Genomic DNA, 10,446 nt, shown 5'->3' on the forward strand with positions numbered 1-10,446 from the left:
GATTATGTCCTAAGTAGATAGATTTATGTAAAGTCCTAGAATATCAAGTGCCATTCACTGATTGCCAGACTTAGTCGAGATAGAATTTATTGGCTTTTTTAGTGAAGTGACTGCCAACCTGGAAAGGTTTTTCTTAAAGAAGTGTGAAGTTCTCAAAAAACATTTTTTAACTTGAAAATATATACTATGCAGTACTCTTCAGAAGAGAAAACTATAGAGTGGGCCCTCTGCAACAGGATGACCTGATGTTCCAAACCCTGTAAGGGGGCCTAAAATTGAGATCATATTCAGGGCCAGAGGGAAGATGCCATTTTGGAGGGTGGAAAAAGCAATTTATATTTCAAAATTCATTTGGGGTAATGTACCAGACTAAGTATCTTTTAAAAAAGTCTAATAGACATCTGTGTTGTGATATATTTTCTTACTGAATTACATATACAGAAAAGTGTACAAGCCCTCAATCTATAGCTCTGAAAGTTTTATAACTGGTATATTGAATATAATACCAATGAGAACTAGAACATCAGCGCAGCAGCCCAGGAGCCTGTTTTGTGCTTCTTTCAATTTTATTCTTCCCTCCAGCATTCACTGTTATTCTGATTTCTAATCACAGGTTTTATTTTTGTCTGAACTTTATATATGCAGAGTGTTATGGCACGAGCCGTGTTCTGCTTGGCTTCTTTGGTCCAACATTCTTAGTGATATTCATCCATGGTGTGAAGTATACCAGTAGCTTATTTTCACTGATGTGCAATATTGTAATGAATCAATATGCTCCCAATAATTTGTTCACACTACTGTTGATAGTTATTGGGTCTATTTTCATTTTAGGACACTGGTTCTCAAGTAGGGGTGATTTTGCTCCCAGGGTGCATTGGGCAATGTCTGGAAACAATTTTGGTTGTTACAGTGGGAAATGGGGGGTGTTGCTGGAATGTAGTGTGTAGGGTTCAATGATGCTGGAAATCCTCTTACAAAGCACAAAAAGGCCTCCCACAACAAAGAATTACCCCCATGAAATATGACCTCAGTAGTGCTGAGGTCGTGGGACCCGGGGTTAGGGTTATTACAGTAGGGAAACCACACACTCTGCTTTTGGTGGATCTACACTGCATTTCTCTTGGGTAAATACTCAGAAATGGAATTCTTGGGTAATAGAGTAGGCACGTGGTTGGCTTTATAATATATGAACAAATTGTTTTCCAAAGGGATTTTACCAATTGCATGGCCACCACCAGAATAGGAGAGCTCCAGCTGCTCTATGTCCACAGCAACACGTAGGAAGCAAAGAGATCAGATTTGTGGTGACCAGAGGCAGAGGATGAGGAGTTGGAAGAAAGTGGTCAAGGGGAGAAACTTTCAGTTATAAGATCAATGAGTAATAGGGATGTAATGTATAGCATGAGGACTATAGCTAACAGTGCCTTATGACATACGGGAAAGTTGCTAAGAGTTAAATTCAGTGAGTTGTCATCACAAGAGAATTTTTTCCTCTATTTTCTTTCTTCTTCTCATATCTATATTCTTGATTCTCATATCTTGAATCTCATATCTTGGGTGGCTCATATCTACATGAGAAGACAGATGTTAGCTGAACCTCTTGCAGTAATCATTTTATAATACATGTATGTCAAACCATCACACTGCATGTCTTAAACTTATACAGTGATGTATGTCAATTATTTCTCAATAAAAATGGAAAAAGAATCCTGTTTGATTAATTGCCATGGCCCACTGCTTTACTTTGATTGTAGTTCTAAATCCGGACATGATAAATTTGCTGCTGATATCACGTGACATTATTTTCAAGTGAATGGGGATGGCCACCCATGTATTGTTCCCCAAGGCTTTTAAGTGTTTTCCTATGAGGACAGTGAAATGCCTAGTCTGGTTTCCCTTATAAACGAAAAGGTAGGGTAATCTCTGGGGAAAAATGTCGTTCACCTTCAGAGCAACAGATGGCTCAAGCTTATAAGGAACTAGGCAAACATAACTAGGAAAAGAGAGCCTGTTTCTAAGCACGCAGTGGGCTAATAAAAGAGAACAAACATTCAGTGCCCACTGTTCAATGAGATAACAAGCAAAAGAACCACAGCCGTGACAATAGGGCTTTGGGCAGGCAATCTTACCTGTACAACAGTGTGGGGAGTGTCCTATTTGCCCGCCTTGAGAATGTTTGACCTCTGTTTTGTCACTGCTGCCTCCCTGTAGGCAGAGCCTGGAATGACAGGACCAAAGGCTTTGCGGCTGAAGGTACTTGGGTTTATTATCAGACTTTTTCACTTTGCGGAAGTTGCTTGATCCCTGAGATTCAATTTCCTCACGTGTAAATGTGACTGATACAGTCCTGCCTCTCTGGGATTTTGTGAAGGTGGGTGTCTGGGTTTGGCTCCTCGGCAAACCCCTGAAATGGCAATTGGCACGCAAGATGTTTAGTGGGCTCTCCTCAGGACCACCCCTACCAGGGGAGAGAAGCAGCAGGGTTGGGTCGAGCAGGAAACTGACCTGCTGTCCGGTTGCAGCAGCAACTTGAGCTGATCCTGTAGGAGCTCTGGAGGTGGGGTGACCCTTCCAGTCGTCTTGCTTTATATCCTCCCCCACGGACCAGACTGGATGTGGGTGGTCCCAGGGAGGGCATGTGTCCCTGGGCTGGGTGGCTCTCTTTAGCTTCTGCAGATTCCCCTAGAGCTGATCCGCTCCAGGGCTGGGACCGTGAGTCCTGCGAGAGAGTGAGCTTCCGCTGGGGAGGAGCCCTGGGTAGCACTGACGGTGCCTGCTGTCATAGGACAGCCCCAGTCCCATGACGCAATGGACGCCTCCTCCCCTTGGCTCCAGCTCCGAGTCTCACTGGGCTTTTCTTAAGACACTGCATTGGACCTCGAGCTGTCAACACTGGGGTCCACCCTAGAGTCTGTCTGTCTTTCTGGTCCCCAAGCCAGCTTCCTCTGCTGAGTCCTGAGATTACAGCATGCCCTTCTGGCCAGACCAGCCACTTAATTCAGAGACTTTCTTTAGAGGTGCCTGAGAGCTACCGGCTTTTCAGGCCCAGGTCCTGGAACTGTTTACCTTGAGAGTCTGCACATTTCTACTCATCTCTGCTTCAGCTCAGATACTAGAGCTTAATCTCCAAATGTGAGTCTGGCACTAGTCCAAATCCACAAAAAGCTGCCAATAGCCAGATGGAGCAGGTATGAGTTGACGAAACCAGTCCCACTTAAAGTATTTGCATGGAGCCCCTTTTCCATAACAGTCAGAATGAGTGACCTGGTTGGGAGTAACTAGTGAGCTGCCAGATGGCAATATCCACACAGCTCTGGGGAAAACGGAGTTTTATTTTGTGTATTATGTGAACCCTTTCAAAGCACCAGCGCTGGCTTTGATTAATGGCTGTGAATATTTATTGACCTAGCCAAGAGCCACATGCCGGGCTAAGTGCTCTATGTGGATCTCACCATCCTGTGAGGTTCCATGAGGAGGGGAGTATTATTTTCATTTTGTAACTGAGGAAACTGAGGCTTAGAAAGGGCCTTATCAAGGGTCAATGTGATTTGAGTCTAGGCAGTCTGAATCTTTACATCTACGTGGGTATGATGGCCTAGAGCACTGGGAGAGGTGTGGGACCTAGTGCCTGCCCTCTGAGAACCATGAAGGACCTCTTTGTGTCAAGGAAGAGCACATAGTGTGTAGTGGATTGAATGGTGAAACCTCAGAAAGTGACCTTCTTTGGAAATAGGATCTTTGCAGATATAATTAGTGAAGGAGCTCAGGATGAAAATCATCCTGGATTTAGAGTGGGTCCCCAGTCCAGTGACTTGCATCATTATAAGATGAGTAGAGGACACAGAGAGACACACATAAAGAAAGGCTATGTGAAGACAGAGACAGGTTGGATGATGTGGTCACAGGACAGGGATTGCCTGGGGCGACCAGATGCAGGAAGAGACAAGAAAAGATTGTTTCCTAACGTCTCCCAGAAACCATGGCCCTGCTGACACTTTGGTTCATCCTTTTCTCTTCTAGAACTGTGCAAGAATAAATTTCTGTGGCCTCCAGCCAGCAAATTTGTGTGATTCGTCATGGCAGCCCTAGGGAACTGTAATAGAAGCTGAGCTAATTTGGGAGCCATTGATCCTGGCTTCTTGCTCTCTGGGCAAGTTTCTTCTGTGAAATGAAGTTTGGTCTAAATGGCCTGTAGGATTCCCCTTCATTTTTGTCCATGTATGATCCTAAATCATGCTATTCCCTGATCTGATCTTTGGGCTGGCCTTTTCATGTGTCACGTGTTAGGTCCAGCATCCAGGTCTGATTCTTCAACATGCCTTTTTAAATAACTTTCTCCATCAAATCTCTTAAATAAAAGGCCATCTAAAATGTCTTCAGCTTTGAAAATACTCCTCATTTGTTCTTGCAATCTCTTCACCTCATAAGCCAGGCACTTATAACACAAATGATAGTGTCAGAAGTTAATGTGAGTAGTTAGATTTGCCTAAATTTCTCACTTTTCAATGGGCTATGTCAGTAATAATGAGACCAGTTAAGAGACTGTACTAATTTTCCAAGTAAGAAATGAGGCACATTTGGCTTAAGGTACAGTAATACTGCAAAGGGAGTGGACTGCAATGTTTATAAGGTAAAAGTTAGGTATATTCAGGGGTTGATCTGCAGGACAGAGAGGGAGAGGGTTGGGATAACTGACACCTCAGTTTGTGTCCTGGTGATATTTCCCTAGCCTGGGAGCACCAAAGAGATAAATTTGAATATTGATAAAGAGTTCCTTTTGAGACACTCCATTCAGTAGACAGTTGACTAAATGGTATATCTATTAGTACCAATTTGTATATCTGCCTGGATGTGCTTGGCCTGTCCTGCTTCTCAAGCACTTGGTCACTTTCTTAATGGAAAACCTGACTGCTGTCCCCTTAACTGTCAGCTCTTCTGGTGGTCAAATCATCCCTGAGGACGTCCAGGCTCTGGCAGCTTCCACTGCCCCTGGCACAGTGGGAGCCACTGCAGCTCTGGTCTCCAAACCTGGCCTGACTGGATCCAGAGATGCTGGCCTTTCTCACACTTCTAGACTCAACTGAAGGGCCACCCTGGGAGGCTGGCTTCCTCTACAGCTTCTCATAACCTGGAAGTACAGGGGAGTAAATGTTCTATGTGGTGAAATTTGACTAATTGAGAAAAAAGGTGGAGCAAGCCAGCAGCTACGTTATTTTTTCCACCTCTCCATGCATGGCTGTCCCGACATCCCATCTGGAGGCATTTGTGTGCATAAGCAAGAGCAGTACTGTCTTGGAGGCTGTAGCAACTTGGCCATGTATTGCTTTGTACTTGTTTTCCCTATTTTTCTTTTCCCCTCATTCTTTTTTTTCTGGATTATGCCTCGTACCTGTGTAAAGCATTAGCTTGTAAGCTTAGCATTTGGCTCTGTTTTCTAGGGGGCTTGGGTTATGCCAGTTGCTGCAGGGAGTGACTCTGGAAAGCAGGCAGTCAGCATGGGATTCTGGGCATTGGTTTTCCCATCTGTCTGAAGTCAATAAGGAGGCTGTTGTTGGAATATATGCATTGGCAAACCTCTCTGGCAATTAAAACATAAGTACTAAAGCTTTCATGTGCATTTAACTGAGACAAGATGGAGGTACAAGGCCAGGAGAGAAGAGACCAAGGAGATGCTTTACTGGATTGGTATAAGGGCAAGAATAGTTAGAAGATTTTTGGTATGAAGTGAGTATTTTTGAGATCACTGAAGATCTTGCAAAAAGTATGAACAGTAAGTCCAGGATAGTTAATTTTCAACCTAAGAAATACTGTGAATGTTAGGGATCATTTGGGGCATTAAATGCTTTAATGTAAGATCTGAAACAGTAAAACTCCTAGAAGCAAACACAGTCAGTAAACTCTTTGACACTGGTCTTAGCAACATTCTTTTGACCAGTTTTGTCAGGCAAGGGCAAGACCAGCTAAAATTAAAAAAAAAAAACAGGATTACACCAAACTAAAAATCTTTTGCATAGTAAAGACAATCTACTGAATGGGAGATGATATTTGCAAGTCATACCTCTGATAAGGGGTTAATATTCAAAATATACAAAGAACTTACACAACTTAATATCTAAAAAACAGAATTTAAAAATGGGCAGAAGAATTGAATAGACATTTTTCCCTAAGGAAAACATACAGATGGCCAACAGGCACATGAAAAGATCTTCAACATCACTAATTATCAAGGAATGCAAATCAAAGCCACATGAGATATTACCTCACACTTGTTGGATTAGCTACTTTCAAAGAGACAAAAATAAGTGGGAACTATCCCCTATTGTGTGCACTGCTGATGGGAATATAAACTGGTGCAGCCACAGTGGAAGACACTATGGCATTTCCTAAAAAATTTTAAATGGAACGACCATTTTAATATATGATATAGCAATTCCACTTCTGGATATTTATCTGAAATAAACAAAAACATCAATTCAAAAAGATATATGCACCCCTAATGTTCATTACAGCATTTTTATAATATCCAGATATGGAAGCAACCTAAGTGTCCATTGCTGGATGAATGGTTGAAGAAGATGTGGTACAGATATACAATGGAATATTACTCAACAAAAGAAAAAAAGAAAAAGAAAAAGAAAAAAAGGAACAAAATCTTGCCATGTGTGATAACATAGATGGACCTAGCAGGTATTATCCTAATTGAAATAAATCAGACAGATAAAGACAAATATGTGATTTCACTCATATGTGGAATCTAAAAAAACCAAACAACTGAAAAAAACAAAAGAAAACAGAAACAGACTCACAGGTACAGGAAACAAACTGTGGGTTACCACAGTGGGGAGGGACTGGGTTGTGGGCAAATTAGGTGGAAGGGATTAAGAGATACAAACTTTCAGTTATAAAATAAATAAGTCATCAGAAATTAATGTACAGAATAGGGAATATAGCCAATGGTATTGCAATAACTTTGTATGGTGACAGAAGGTAACTAGACTTATTGTGGGGAATCATTTCCTAATGTATAAAAATACAGAATTAGTATAATTGAATGTCAACTGTACTTCAATAAAAATATACTGAATGATTTGGGAAGTTCTGGGGCTTTTCCACCCCCAATTCCAAATGACAGATGGTCCAAGAGAATAATTCATAGTAACTGGGGAACTTGTACGAATAGGAAAGTAACATCTTACTTTCAGTCAATTGGTTGCTTTGCACAGTAAGGGGTGACATGCTTCCATGTTTATTGCAGCAGGGGGAAAAGAGAATTGGAGAGAAATGGCAGGTGGAAAGTGGACCAGTAGGTGGCCTCTTGAATTCCCACAGACTGGAGCATCAGTATGGATTTCCCATAGAGTGGTGGACACAACAGAAGTGGCCAGGACTGAGCCTTCCTGCTGATATGCCACTCAAAAGGGATGGCCAGCAGGGAAATTTACCAATGGGAAGCTCGGGGATAGACCATCAAGGTAGGGTTTATAGGCATAAGAAGAGGCCAGACCAGGCAAGAATGAATCTCTTACATCCTGGAACTATGCAGGTCAGAGGCACAGGGCCTTCCACAAGATTCACACGTGGGTCCCATAGAGCGGCCACCATCTGAGTACCTGTTACCAGGTGGCCATGATGGAGAAGCAGCAACCATCGACAGAGAGAGAACCACAGCAAGGTGGAGGGAGGGAAGGAAGGGGTGCAAAAGATAAATCCACTCCCACCCACTCCAGCTCCCTCAGGTTGAACCCAGGTGAGCAAGGAGAAGTGAGCATGAAATTCAATGTGACCACAATGTTTTAAACCAAGGCTTTGGATTTGCCTGAGATGCCACTGAGGGAAACAACGGGAGATTTGTCATAGAACGGTCACAGGCAACGAGTGGAGGTTTAAAACAATTGTCTCTACAAGTTCAAACTGTTCAATAAATTATTCATGAGCTTGGAGAATTAGGGAAAATAGATTAGAAAATCTGATGTGGGGCAAAACTCACGGGGTTCTCTCTTCTCTGCCATATCCCAAATGTGCTGCCAGGAAGCTGCCACTATTATCCCTGGCTGAATGGCTTCCTCCGTTAGTAGAAAAGCATTTCTCTCCAAATCTCTAGTTTATTAATCAGAGTGATAGTCATTGAAAGTAATGCTGAAGGAATTGGGTGCTTTTAAATTTTACCACAATTAAGCCCTCCAAGAATAAAGGAAGCTCAAATTTGCAATGAAGAATAGAGAGATGACCATCCCTTGAGTTTTGAGCAAAAGGGGAGGTAGCGTAAGATGAAGTTGGAGAAGTGATGAGGGGTCAGATGATTTAAGGGCTTGAGGGGCACAGTAAGGAGTCTGGATTTTATTCAAAGGGCACTGGGAAGCTGTTGAAGTGTTTCAGCTGCTGAACGTCATCATGCTCTATTGCATATTTTAATGTATCACCCTGGCTTTATCCAGAGAATGCACTTGCTAGTTAAGAATGGATGCAGGCAGGCTAGCTAGGAGGCTACTTAAGTGGTCTCGACAGGGGATGGCTAGGAGTGCCTTAGACTAGGAGAAGGCAGACAAGAGTGAGGATTGTGTTATCTTGTTGTGATGTTTATTTTGATATCTACTGACAAGACTTGTCAGTGGAATGGATAAAAGAGTGAGGATAAGGGAAAGGTCAAGGCTAACCTGGAGGACTCTTGGGTTTTTGCTTGTGTAACTGCAAAAAGAATGTCCTACTTACTCATATGGGGAAATCTGGGAAAGGAATAATTTGGGTTGTAGGTTGGGAAACTAAAAGTTCTGTCTCTTTAAATAGAAACGGCTATAAAGCATCCCAGTGAAGATGTAAACAGTTGGAAATGTGAGTTTGGAGCTCTGGGGGAGGAGAATCAGGACTGGTGATATAAATTGGGGTATTCTCAGCATATGGGTGGTATTTAAAGCTATTGAACTGGGTGAGGTTGTCAGAGGACAGAGAGTATCTGGAGCAGGAAAAGATGGTGAGCCATTGGAGTCACTTGGTAGACCTCTGGTGTTTCTATTTTGGGTCTGGAAGATTCTCCATCTACCTGGGCTGTGACATTCCTTCAGAAATGTATCAGGCACAGTGTAGATGCTTAATGAATAAAATATTGAATATTTCAGAAAACAATATTCAGAAAACAATCCTGGGGTAGGTGCTTGGGCATCTGGAGTTCTGGAAGCACCTTCCTGGGCCCCCTCACTTGCTGTGGCTCAATGGGGAACTTCGGGGTTCTCTCAAGGATCTCCTGCCTGAATGTTCTGCTTTTAGTGAGAGTAGGATTGTGTCAGCAGTGTTTAGGGGTCCATCTCAGGCGTCTTTGGGATGGGGAACTGGTATTTAGACAGTCGGAGTGACCGTCCGGCACATTTCACATGTATTGGAAGGGAAGGGAAGCCATGAGCCAGGGTTGGTCTGGAGGCCTGGAATATCATATTCCTTGCCCAGGGAAGGATTGCATTTCATTCATAGCATTCTTTCTGCTGATTCCCAAGCATTACCTCTGTTTCAACATGGAGAGCACAATGCATGTAAGCCAAAAAAGAAAATGGCAAATTCTTTTTGCCAGTCAACCTATGGAATTTCAGGAGCTCAGGGACATCTGTTTAGCAGCCCAGGAAGACCAAAGGAGATGGCTCCAGGGCCTTGGCCAGCTGCTCAGGGAAGGTCTGCCTCCAGGGCGTCACAGGCTATGCTGGGGAACTTGAAAAAAACTTTTCCAAATGTATCTAGTTAAATGGGCTTGATTAGTCAAAGGTAAGTAATATTGATTTTCATACTTTGACTATTATCCGTTGAATAACCCATGATAAGAAAGAAAAACAATCCTTTCTAAGAGTCTAATATTTAAAGAGAGTTGGAAAATACCACCCTATGTCAAGTAGGTTGATGCCGCAGAGTAAGTGGTAAAAGCCCCATAAGCAAGAAACTTAATTCAGCACAGAGTCAGGTGCTAAGCTTTTTACCATAGGTCGGTTTGCAGTCTTTCAATTACAGCCTTATTCTTTAATGTTCGACTTCTTATGACATTCAAAGTAGATGGACATAACAAATTAATTTAGGGTCCAATTCCTAAATGGTTTTCTATAAGTTACAGAAGTGTATTAAGTAACTTAAATAAGATTTTCAGTTTTTTACATCTTTTTGTTTTCCTTTTGCTATTTCTTCTTAGAAAGAAGTTAGGTTTGTAGAAATTCAGTAATCAGAATGCTTGGTTATTTGGAAGAGCTTATATGGAGAGATGATGGAGAAGCAAAGAAAAGGTGGATGAGAGAATTACAAGTGAGGTCTTGGCTTGGGTGACAGTGCCTTCTTACCCTGAACAAGACAGAGCGTGCATCTTCCAGGGACTGCACACTGCTGCCTGGCAGGTCTGCTCAGGACAACCTTGGGTGAAGACCAGCCTCAGGAAAACAGACAACAAATGTAGCTGGGGGTGCAGCCTCTCTTGGGTAC

At 42.6% G+C, this 10,446-nt stretch overlaps 1 long non-coding RNA gene across 1 annotated transcript; it reads right to left on the reverse strand.

The window, feature by feature from the left end:
* Positions 1-469: 469 nt before the first annotated feature.
* Positions 470-3,189, reverse strand: LOC140844291 (uncharacterized). Its single transcript, XR_012122447.1, has 3 exons — positions 2,506-3,189; positions 2,130-2,404; positions 470-1,568 (listed from the first exon to the last, which is right to left on the reverse strand). It is a non-coding gene; the product is annotated as an uncharacterized lncRNA (long non-coding RNA).
* Positions 3,190-10,446: the final 7,257 nt, after the last annotated feature.

The sequence above is a fragment of the Manis javanica genome, chromosome 11 (assembly GCF_040802235.1).
Source record: "Manis javanica isolate MJ-LG chromosome 11, MJ_LKY, whole genome shotgun sequence".
NCBI classification, from domain to species: Eukaryota; Metazoa; Chordata; class Mammalia; order Pholidota; family Manidae; genus Manis; species Manis javanica.